The sequence below is a fragment of the Equus asinus genome, chromosome 14, assembly GCF_041296235.1.
Source record: "Equus asinus isolate D_3611 breed Donkey chromosome 14, EquAss-T2T_v2, whole genome shotgun sequence".
NCBI lineage: Eukaryota > Metazoa > Chordata > Mammalia > Perissodactyla > Equidae > Equus > Equus asinus.
Window position 1 is genome coordinate 19,063,117 of NC_091803.1, and position 12,544 is coordinate 19,075,660.

Below are 12,544 nucleotides of genomic sequence, written 5' to 3' on the forward strand. Positions count from 1 at the left end.
TGTAGGTCTTCCACACGCACCTGTGTAGGGCATGGAGGGATGAAGGAAGAGCAAGTCCCATCCCCTGCTTAAGGAACTGATGGTTTGGCGGGAGAGAATGGCAAGATGGTGAAAATTTGTACAATGCCACAGATTAACGCTAACGACTCTGTAACAAATGCTTCATAAGGGAATCGGAATTGACTGCAGTCTTGGAACATTGGAGGGCTGTATACAGGAGAGGATAAAGAATCTTGCTGTGAGGGTGGGACACATAAGAAAAGCTCTTCATCACCCCCTCAGCCCCATAGATGGCTGCCCCGGGTGGGGAGTAAGGGGAAAAGGCTGCCCCTAGGTGGAATGCTGGAAAGGGCTAGTGGGCCACAGCAGGACCTCTGTCCTAGAGCCCAACACATAATGTGCATGCCCCCAGCCATGGTCCAGAGATTCTGAGCATCAGCATGACATGATATCCCTTTCTGCCCGCATGGATGTCATCAAGGGACTGGCTGGAAGGTAGCAGAATCCCAGGAGCCTAGCACACAGAAGGAGATAGTGACTCTGCCTCATTTCTGTGTGGGGTTTCCCCCTCTTTTTCCCTCTTAAGAGGGCAAGTTGAACTTTGTGACTTGCTGCTCTGGGCTTACTCCAGGGACAAGATAAGAATCTTCCGTTTTTTAGAAAGCAGGCTCATAGAAGAAAACAGCTGGATTGTCACAAAAAAATGGCATCTAAACAATGGAGGGATCTGAAGTTGAAGGCAGGGTGATTTCTGAGACCAGCGAAGGATGTAGAGGTGGTGCTTCCACGTGACACCTCAAGATGGTTAGGAACCCTGAGAGGGGCGGCGCAAGGATGCTTGGAGACTGATTCCAAACATCAAGGTCATGGCACCCGGAAAGAAGGACTTATGAAGGCTGCCAGACGATAGTGTACCCTGTGAGTACTCAGGAGCCCCTGCTTCCTGGCCTAGCAATACCATGTGGACTTGGACCAGGAGCATCTCGGAGCTAACCACAACGGACTGAGACCAACCAGGGCACTTCCTAGAATGTATGGATGTCTTGATCTCCCCACCCCATGCCCATGACTCTTGTAAAACCCTGTAAAAGAGGAGGGGCCCAGTAAAAGCTGATATCTGTATCTAAACAATCTTGCCAAGGGTATTCCAAGCCTAACTTAGTTTGATTAGGGAAAAAAAATAACACAAGAGATTTGCTCCTGAACACTAAGGAACAGATTCTGCTATGTAGACAAATAGAGCCTTGGAAGGAAAAATGGATTGTGAGAATCTGGTGGGAGGTGGCGTTTTACAAGACTCACCAAGGAAAAATTCTATAGCACGGTCCACTCTAGGGGAAAACCTACTACATTTAATTTCTTGGAGTTAAAAATGTTGAATCTCACCAAGTTTTTTATATATAAAAACTTTTTTAAATAGTTGTTTTACATCTAACTAACAACAATTGCTTTATGAAAAGGTGACTTATGAAACCATAGGGTATGGTGAAAGGATACAAAAAACGAGAATAAGAAGGAGGAGGAGAAGGAAGAGAAAGAAGAAGGGGAAGAGGAGGACGAAGAACAGAGGGGGCAGCAGAGTGTCCCTGGCTGCGACACTGGTTGGCATTGAAGTTTTGTGTAAATAATTTCTGAGCCCTACTTTCTATTTCTATAAAATAAAACAATGGGGTTGTACTAAATCTTTTCTTCCAACAAAGTTTTACGTAGAAGTCCAGGATATGCAACAGACAACAATGGGGCTGCTTAGATCAAGGAGATGATGTGTGTGTGTGTGTCTGTGAATGCAAAGACATTAACTCCATTTTGGGGCAAGGTGGAGAAGCTTTGTGTGCCCAGGGAACCTCTCTCTGGTTGAATGTTCTCTCAGTCAGTGCCCAGAAGTATCTGGAAGGCATTGGGAGAGGAGATCAGAGGCATTTGGCTCAGGGAAGGGCCTGCAAGAGTGTTAGTAATCCCCCAGCTGGCCCAGAGTAGAAATGCAGGCATGACAGAAAAATGTCCAGACCACGCTGACATCAACTGAGACGTCCCCTCAGAGGAAATCCAAAGTATCTGACATATTTTTGACTGGTCTGCCAATTTCATTTCCCAGAGGGTAGAAGAGGCAACAGGAGGATCTACTACTCTGGGCTTAACTGCAGCCAACAGAGTAAACCTGGTGGAAGCGATGGGTCCTGAGAATAAATGAGGACAGCATGAGTTTGTGGTAACCAACTGCGGAGGGTTCACTACAGTGAGAGACACTGTGCAGCCCCTGCTAGGGGTCAAGGGGCTTGAAAAAATAATCGGTACCATTCCTGGAGGTTGAATGGCTCTAGCAAGGCGGCCAAGCACTGAGTGCACAATTTTACAAGGCCCTAAAGAGGAAGTAAGGGGGGAATCATAAGAAAACTGTCTGCTGAGCTCAGGTGTAAAATGGCACATCTGGAAGAGGGAATGAGGGCATGTGGCCCAGGAAGGATTTGCAAGAGAAGTGTGATGATTATAAATAAAGCAAGTGAACGGCCAAATATGGGCACGGTCCTTGCCTGCTCTGACGGGGAGGTGAAGATGGATGGAACAGGGATAGATACTGTGGCCCCCAAGTGAGTTCTGCCTTCTCCATCAGAAGAGTGAATTTTGGCCTGGAAACTCTGGCATCGAGTGAGAAACAGCATGATGGGGAGGGAGCAGTGGGTGAAGTTATGAGGCTGAGGACGGAGGCCTCACCTGCTGTGTCATTCTGTGCTTCCATCTCCTCCTACACAAAACAGAGGCAGTAATTCCTATCAGTAGTTCTCATTGTGTGGGCCTCATGATGATGAGCATCATCCCTGTAGCAGCATCAGCATCACCTGGGAACTTGTCACAAACGCGAGTTGTCAAGTCTTACCTCAGACCTGCTGAATCAGAACATCTGAGAGTGGGACCTGGGAAGCTGTTTAACAGGCCCATCAAGATTCTGACACCTGCTCAGGTTTGGAAGCCTGGTCTATATCATGTGGTTGTCAGGAGGCTTAATCAACGGCAGGTATGGGAAACCCTTGCATACTGCAAGACATCTTGAAACTATTAGATTTTAGTACATGTGTTCAAATGTCCTGGCTTGGACGAACTACGTCCCCAAATCTTGCCCAGACTGCAGATGAGATCACCCAAGTGCTCTCAGCTCGCAAAGCACGTTTCAAAAAGAGCAAGTCGGACACTTTCTAGTCTCACCAGACAGAAAGGTTGCAGGAGGAAGTTATAAGGAACAGTTGGAGTAGCTGGAATAGTTCTCTTTCTCTCCAATACTTCCCTCAAGCACCTTCCTCCTTTCATTTACTCAGAGCAATAAATATAATTGACAGTGCACGGAGCTCCTACACGCAGGGAAGCATAAATGATTTCTCCAGCTTTGGAGCACTAATTTGTAACATAGATTAAATTGGGCTTCAGACTGGGGAGGGACTGCACCTTTAAGATTTGCCAGGTCATTTAGGGAACTCACTCACTTTACACATTAGTATGGATTAGAATGTGTCAGTACCAATATGGGCATTTCCCTGTTGTCACATGATGTTAGAGGAACAATTATTTCACGTCTGAGTAAAAGTCTTACTCGGAGGCTAAGTTAACGTAGCGTATGGAACTGCGTGGGAACAGGGCTGGCACGGCTTGCGAACACAGGCAATTGCCCATTACAGTGCTGGTTAACATATTGATTCCACTTCATCTGCTTTACTGTATATGAGACGATCCTTGTTTTGCTTAGAAGAGGCCTCGGCCCCTCTGAACTCGGAACGATGTAACACAGACTCACAGTTCCGAGGTTAAAAGGGAATTGATCTGTGAGCTCTCACCAATTCCTAGCTCTGCTCCCTGCTCTCTGAAGGATAAATCTCCTTTTCAGATAATCCAGATTGCTTTTGCAATAGATTGGCTTTTGGCCTCCCCTGCTGAACAGTACTTTGACATAACCTGGGCAGCCTCCCTATGGCTAGGAAGAAATCACTTCTAACATCGGAGGTTAACGCACTAAATGAAGCGTTGGCTTTTCTTTATGGAAGCGAGGAGAATTGTTTGGATGAGGTTAGAAAAGGCTGGGTGAGCTCCAAGAACATTCCCTGGGGCTCCACCCCCACATGAAGCTCTACCGGACATTTATTGCAGGCTAAATGAGTAAACAATAGAAAAAACCTCTCATCTTTGCATACCCTTTACATTCCAAGCCGTTTCTCATCCATTATTCCAAGGGCTTTATGAGATCAACAGGATGGGTGGAATTAGCCCCATTTGGCAAAGGGGTAGACTGAGCTAGAGAGTTGAACATGGCTTGCCATTCATCACACACTAAATTATGCCTTACAAGGAGGGATCCCTGGTCTCTTCCACTGAGGTGTGGTCCCCACTCATTCAGTAAGTCTGACTCCAAGTGTTTGCAGAAGGGAAAGGGAAAAGAAAGAGATGTGCAAAGAGACAAGTCACATCATCCCAGCCCAGGGGAATCCCAGCTTCACCTCCCTCCAGGCCTCAGGATCCCTGTCGTTACTGTGCTCCTTAGGAACGTTTTACCTGGGGAGAGACCTTGAGTTCTCTTGGAAGGCCCAGCCAGCAGCAAGGACTAGTTGATCTGATGTGTTTAAATCCCCCACTATGACTTGGTGGGAGGCCAGGTCCTGGAAGACTGGGAGAGAGAGAAGGTCAAGGATCGGGTCATATCCAGGGCTGAAGGGGGCTGCATCAGCCCCCCTGCCTCCCCGGTCTAGCAGATGCTACAGGCTCTTGAGGTATAGAGGTGTTTTATTTGTATGCAAGGGGGTGGCACACAAGACCCAGAAGAGTCTTATCAAGAAATTCCTGGGAAGTAGCCTTTCAAGAAGAAAGAGGCCTATTGTCTCCTGAAAATGGGGACAAACGAAAGGGGACAGGTGATCAGCCTCAAGAACATAAGAGAATAGAGAAACCTTTGGGCTTCTGATAACCAAACCTAAGTTCAAGCGAGCAGAGGATGAAGATCTGTCAGACTTCCCCATGCCAACAACTATTTGGAGAGCCCTTGTTTGTTTCCTCTAATCGTTAGTAAAAAAACATGGGTTATGGGTTGAATTGAATCCTCCTCCAAAGTCATATAATGGAGTCCTAACCCCCAGTACCTCAGAATGTGACTTTATTTGGAGATAGCGTATTTACTGAGGTAATCAAGTTAAAATGAAGTCATTAGGGTGGGTCCTAAATCAATATGACTGGTGTCCTTATAAGAAGGGGAAATTTGGGGGCCGGCCCCGTGGCCGAGTGGTTAAGTTCTCGCGCTCCACTTTGGCGGCCCAGGGTTTCACCTGTTCAGATCCTGGGCGCGGACATGGCATCGCTCATTGGGCCATGCTGGGGCAGCATCCCACATGCCATAATTGGAAGGACCCACAACTAAAAAGATACAACTATGTACCAGGTGGCTTTGGGGAGAAAAAGGAAAAATAAAATCTTTAAAAAAAAAGAGGAAATTTGGACATACATGAACAGAGGGAAGACCACGTGAAGACACAGGGAGAAGCTGGCCATCTACAAGCCAAGGAGAGAGGCCTGGCACAGGTGCTTCCCGTGGAGCCCTGAAGGAACCAACCCTGTGGACACCTTGATCTCGGACTTTCAGCCCCAGAACCATGAGAAAATAAATTTCTCTTGTTCAAGCCACCAAGTCTGTGGTACTTAGTTACAGCAGCCCTAGAAAATGAATGCACTCTGTTAAAATAAAAATGGCTGCCACAACATGGATGCACCTCAAAAACATGCTGAGTGAAAGCAGCTGACACAAACAGTCACCTGTGGCATGATTCCATTTAGATGAAATGTCCAGAATAGGCAAATTCATAGACACAGAAAGTTGATTAGTGGTTGCTAGAGGCTGGAAAAAGCAGAGAGTGAGGAGTGACTGCTTACTGGATCTGGGGTCTCCTTTGGGGGTGATGAAAATCTTCTGTAACTGTGGTGGTGATGATTGCAGGACATTGTGAATGTATTACAGATCAATGAATTATACACTTTAAATGTTCACTGAATTAAGGGGACAGGAAACCACGTGACTGTGCCCTGTTTGTGATTGTGCTGATCCCTGCACATCATCTGGATGAATGCCTGGAGTGGACGTATGTCCTGTGCTGCCCACACATCTTTTGAATATGCTTCCTCTTATGTTGGGAAGTTTTCAAGCTTCTGAGTCTTACCTCCCAAGATAGAGGCCAGGATCTCTTTTTTCCAGGTTTCCTTCCTAGGAGGGCACAGTGATGCAGACCAGATGCAATGGCCTGAGAACAACTTAGCAGGCAGTGACTTGAGGAAAGGGGCTCTTTGCAGAATTTGTTTCACATGAGAGTCGAAAAGGGCATCCAGCATTCAGAGGCAGCCGAACAGGGCCCAGGATTGTGATCCCCAGCCCACCATAGAGGAGTGGTCTGCAAGAGTGTCCACACAGCTCTCCCTGGGGCAGGAGCAGTTCTGGAATGTTCTGTGGACCCTGCTCCTTGGCCACACAGCCTGGAGCCTTGACTCTGTGAGCCCTTGTGGCAATTTTCAGCGTGCCTTTCATGCCTGGACAAATGGGGTCTTGTCAGTAAGAACCTTGACTTGGGCCGCCCACCAATGCAATTCTAGATAACTTGCATGCCCTGAAAGCAGGGTCATTGCAAGGATGCCAGCATCTGGTGAGTAGGGCTACATGTGGAAGAGGTGGTGAGAACTCCCCTGCACCCAGTGGGCAACCTGTCCTTAGCTGCTCCTCTACCTCTCTGCTTTTTCCCTAGAGATGAGGGGTGTCCTGTCACCATCCCCTGCCAGGTTACTGTGTGACTTTCTTCCTGCTTTGAGACTACCTCTAAACCAGATGTCACCTGCACACCACTTTTGAGCTTGGAAAGGATTGAACTTGGGAAGGATTGACCCCCTAGAGCAGAAATGGCAGATATATTCATTTGTTCCATGAAATGTCACATGAATTGAGCAGAGGATGGTACCCTGCCCAGCCTGGACGCAGCCTCAGGGTCCTTGTCACCACTATGCTCCTAGCATCAACCTCTAATAGTTTGGAGTTGGCACAAGAATCAAATCTCGTTGACATCTCTGCCCTAAAGTCTTACCTTAAACACCTATCAGACTATGTCAGGGAGGGAGACAGGCTTTTGTGGTACTAGAGTGAAAAGTCTGATGGAGAGGAACCTCCACTCACCTGCCCCTTTGAGTGCCATTTCAGAACTTCCTTCTATTCCCATTTTGCCGTTAGCAACACAGATTCTTATACGAGCTAAATTTGTAAAATTCACATAATTAGGGAATTGCAAAGACAGCATGTGCTCCATGGGATTTGCAGTCGTTGTCATGGGGGAAGAGGAGGGCAGAGAGGGAGCTGGTCAAGGTGGGGTCTACCCGGCACTGGCAGCTTCAAGGAGAAGCCAGACCAGAAAAGTGTGAGGAGTCGGAAGGGCACTGTTGGAAAGAGACCAACCGCCAACTCGAGGGGCTTGTACTTGTGAGACGCATGGGCCTGGTTGGACATTCTGTCCTCTCCTCTGCTGCAGCCTTTGAGAGAAATGTAAAAGCACTGAACTTGTTTTGTCTGGGATGGGGAGATCTTAGGGGCCATCGGCCAAGTGTTTCTCAAACCGGACGGCTATTATTATTCAACGCAGGACAGTCCTTCACCAATTGCTGGACAATTACCATCCTTGGCCCTGGCCTGGATTCTTAGGGTTCCTTTTCCCTTCCTCAAAGTTATGGGGACCACCCAGAGCCTCCTCACACACTTCCAAATGTCCCTGCTTGAGGCTAACTCAAGGTGAGGAAACTGACAGAGAGAAGGAAAGAGGTGTGTCCAAACTCCACATGCAGAGATGGGAGGGGAATGAGATTCCAACTGTCTTAATCCAGAGCTCTTTCCATAGGAAACTGTGTGTGTGCCTGTGTATGTGCAAAAGAGCACATATATATATGTATGACTTATTACATAGTGTCAGACTGACAAACCCAAGTACTTTGAAAAAGCCAGACCCTATCCATTTGAAATAGAATGAAAGTCACGTCCTGCATTATAAAACTTCCTGCATTATAAGACTAGTATCTCACAGACACCTCAAGCTCACCTACCCCCAAGGTGCTTTTCTCTTCTCTGTGTAAAATTAGTTTGAATTACGGCTAGAGACATGTGTATTGGAAATGTCTTTGCTGGACAATGGGGTTTGTTTTCATCTCTGTATTCAAGGCAGTGACAGCTGTTTGTACTCAGGCCACACATTCAATCAAGATGGTGTCCCTCAGGCATGTACCTCGTATTGAGGGAGCACGCCCCCATGAAAGCTCTGGAGGACGTCGACAACACAAAGGAGGCAGAGGTTGGTCCCTAAGCTGGAGATTTATGTGGTTGTCTGTTCAGCATTTCCTCCTGGGAAATATCCCCTCTCTGGCACGCCCAATGGAGCCGCCATGTTCCTTCCTGATGCTGTTCATCCCCTTCCTCTCTCCCACACTACCAATTCCTTCCTTTGCCTAAGCCAGTTCACACCGGGTTTTCCTCACGTGCAATCTAGTCCCGCCTAAACAGCCCAAGACTGTAGGATGTACACCTCCATCTCTCTGAGTTCCACCCAGAGGGAGCTGAAACTGAAGGCATCTGAGCAAGGAGGGCCCTTTAGGCCAAGCTGTGAGATGTTAAGTGGGGAACGCAATGCTTCTACTTCAAAGGCAGTAGCAACCTTTCGACAGATCTCGGGCAACCTCCTTCACAGTGCCTCTCTGGTGTGTAGAAACTGTGCCGTTAACCTTTCCACTTCAGCCTAAAGCTACTTAAAAATCCTGAGCCTCCCCAACTGCAGCCCTGTATCCCGGTCCTGGACTCATCTGGATTCACAGACTGACCAGCTTGCCAGGCCCGCTTCTTCTTTTCATTGAGTAAATTTCATCTCCCCGAGCCTCAGTTTCTCATCCGTACAATGGGATGAAAATACAACCCACCACAAGATTATTGTCTGGAAGATGGAAGATGTGGTATGTAAAGCGCTTTGCATAGTGTCTGCCGGGGGACTGTGTGATAAACATCAGCTCAGGGGCTGAAGTGTCACCTGCAGATTACTGCCAGGGAGACCACATGACACCAGGCGCCGAGAGAGGAAGTTGCCATCCTCTGTGGTAGATGCCTTGCAGCTGGTTTGCCTGCCCCAGCCTGGCCCTCATCTCCCTCAGACTTTCTGATTGTTGATTCGTTGCAAACTCTTTGAAAATTTGACCTGGGCTGAGAATATAGTCTACATGTTCTCACCAAAAAAAAAAAAAAGGTAAATATGTGATGTGGTGGATGAGTTAATGAACTTGACGGGGAGAACCCCTTCACAAAGTAAATATGTGTCAGATCATCACATCTTGCACTTTCAGTATCTTACAATTTTATGTGCCAGTAAAAAAAAAAATTAAAGAAAGGAAAATGTGCCCAGCAGAGTACTTTCAATCCGCAAAGTCACCTCGAAGCTCTTTTAACGGGCGCCCTACATTCCATCTTACTCTCCCCTCTGCATTTGTCCCACCATTCCTTCATTCCTCCGTTTACCCACCAAACGGTTACTGAACGCTGGGCTTGGCCCTGGGGTGGAGGCAGCGATTCTGGACTTGTTTCCCCAGGGAGCACTCACTGGCTTAGGAAGCCAGGTAAATATATTTGAGGTAGAATCCGACTCGGCCGCTGAAAAGTTTTGAGGACTTGAGCAAGCGCTGACCACCTCCGAGCCTCAGTTTTCCGCTCTCTGAAGTGGGAATGAGAGCACCCGTCTCATGGTCCCTTAGTAAGGATGACATCAAGCCCCGCATGTCAGGTGCTCACTGACATGCGACGCATCATCCAGCATACTTGTTCTTTCCTCGAGTCTTCCTTTCCTCCTCCGCAAGCCAGGAATGGTAAGCCCTGGCTAGGAGACTCAGGATGGGATTTCCATGAGATTCGGCAGGCACAGCCCTTCAGACAGCGCTGGGCACCTTCTCCCGCACTCCAGCGTGAGTGCCTTCCCTTAGCCATGAGACTCACACCCTCCAGCTTTGCTGCCCCAATCCTGTATTTTTGCTGGTCCCTTTTTCCCCATAGTGTACATAACTCCCAATCTCTCCCTCCCTGACAACATTCTTGATTATCCCATTGTGTGTGGGGAGGGACAAACTGACTTTCTAATAAATAACTCCTTGAGAAAAGCACCAGAAAACTGTCCTAAGTAAGGTGTGCGGATTAATTTACAGCCTGGTCTTGGGAGAGAACCTGCCATGTTAGCTGTGGGGAGATCTCCCTTGGAGTTCAATGTTTAATCTATCTTGAACATCGTTTCGGTGCCACTATTTCAACTTTACCCACAGCAAGTGTCAGTGACAGACCAAAGGGAGTGTCCCGGGAAACGTTTCCTTTTCCCACCAGGGCTTTTGAAGCCCGAGCTCAGCTCTGGGAAGAGTGAAGGGGGCAGTTCTAGAGGTGGCCTCTCACTGACTACAGCCACTGAATCAAAGTCACGCTTGTCACTTGATTTGTGAGTGCAAATGACTTCAAGTCAATGTAGCCTTTACATAAACTGTCCAACTAAAAGTGATAGATGTTCTCCAAAGTGGCAAATTCCCTCCTGGCTTTGCAAAGGATGATAATGAATTATTGCTGATATAGCCGTACAGCGCTTATTTGCACAAGTAAAACAGAGCTGCTGTGTAAATAAAATTAAACTTTAAAATGAAATAATGTTAAAACAAAATGGTTAAGGAATTTAGACATGTTAGTGAGCAGGTTAGTTTGGAAAATGATTGAAACAGATAATTTTAATTGGTCTCATTGAATCAAAATCAATATTGAAAATTGTATGGCAAAGGAGAAACTATTCATCTCGTCCTTCTGTTAATTTCTGATCATTTCTGGCATGAATCCCAGTTCCTGTTTTGCGGAGGTCAATCCTAGTGGGCTAGGAGGGAGGGAGCGGGTCAGGTCACCCCCTGTTCTCATAGAGGACAGCTAAGCAATTCCGAAATCCAGGAAGATCCCACTGGATCTCCTCAAAATGAGCCCTCCAGAGATGCAGTGCCACATCTGAGTGCCAACCTTATCCTGCAGCAACCTTAGCCTTGGGAGGGAAATTCAGAACCTCAGTTGTAGACTGGACTCAGGCAGGACTCTCCACAAGAGGGCCTAGGCTCAGGGACGTTCGTGGGTGGGAAGAGGAAAGGCAGTAATGGAAACATCCTCTTTTATCCTTCCCACAATCCTGATCTCTGGGATCCTATGAAAGCTTAGTTCTATCAGGTTGTACTTCGCTAAGATTCTTTGCGTGTGATTGGGTCCCTTTGGGTGGTGTGCCTTCCCTGGCATTGCCAGGAGAACACTGTGTACCGAATGGCGTAGATTAGGGGTTGGCAAACCACAGCCTGTAGGACCAAATCCAGCCCACCATCTGTCTTTGTATGAGCTAAGAATAGTTTTCTTTACATATTCAATTGTTGAAACAAATCAAACAAATAAAAATATTTTATGACGTGAAATTCAAATTTCAGAGTCCTAAATAAACTTTTATTGGAACACAGCCACACCCATTGGTTTATGTATTGTCTGCGGCTGCTTACTTTTTTGCTGAGGAAGACTGGCCCTGAGCTAACATCTGTGCCCTTTTTCCCCTACTTTGTATGTGGGACGCCTGCCACAGCATGGCTTGGCAAGCAGTATGTAGTTCCGCACCTGGGGTCTGAACCAGCAAACCCCAGGCCTCCAAAGCGCAACATGCAAACTTAGCCGGTGTGCGTGGCTGCTTTCTTGATACACCGGCAGAGCTGAGTAATTGCAACAGAGACCATGTGACCCACAAGCCTAAAACATTTACTATCTGGTCCTTTACAGAAAAAGTTTGTCAACCCTTATTTAGACTAATGCTGTCCGTAAAGGCCCATGCTTGGAATGCCGGGCTGTGTGGATAAAAGCTAGGTACTTTAACAAGATCAAGATTTTATTAGGAAGGAAGAAAGCGGGGATTGATGCTGTGGAGGAAATCAGTGGTGTTCACTGCACTTGAGCAAGTGGTCTGATTTCTCAGAGACTCAGTTTCCCCATCTGCAGATGGGGGTATAGCAGATATGTTTCTAGGGGAATTAATTGTTGAGAATTCAGAAGAAGGCATGTAGCTATGACTCATTGACAGATGAGTGGACAAATGAGTGAATGAATGAACAGATAGGAAGCGGTCAAAGGTGAGGCTGGGGAGGCGAGCTGGCCCGTGTCACCCCAAGGAATTCTGGCTTTATTCTGTAGCCATATGGGGACCTTTGAGGTGTTTTAAGCAGGGAATGACAAGGTGACATTTGCATTGGAGAGAGAGAGCATGGCATTTTGTGACTGGCTAGGGCAGAAAGGTCATTTGGTCAGAGAACAAAAGTAATGAAACGCTGCCTGAAAAGGGACAGAGAAACAGACTGGAAAATCATCAGACTGCTCTCTCCTTAACCCTGCCCCCGGGAGAGGGAAGAGAGGAGGAGGGGCAGTTCCGGGGGATGGGATATGGGATTGTATTAGTAAAGCCCACTCAGAATAACC

The 12,544-nt window shown here is 47.2% G+C and overlaps 1 long non-coding RNA gene across 2 annotated transcripts in view; it reads left to right on the top strand.

Moving 5' to 3' along the window:
- Positions 1-11,400, top strand: part of LOC106840996 (uncharacterized) — a 30,880-nt gene extending 19,480 nt beyond the window's left edge. For both annotated transcript variants that reach the window (XR_001400519.3, XR_011494168.1), the window contains one exon: positions 6-11,400. This is a non-coding gene — a long non-coding RNA (uncharacterized lncRNA). The remainder of the gene's footprint in view (positions 1-5) is intronic.
- The last annotated feature ends 1,144 nt before the right edge of the window (positions 11,401-12,544 follow it).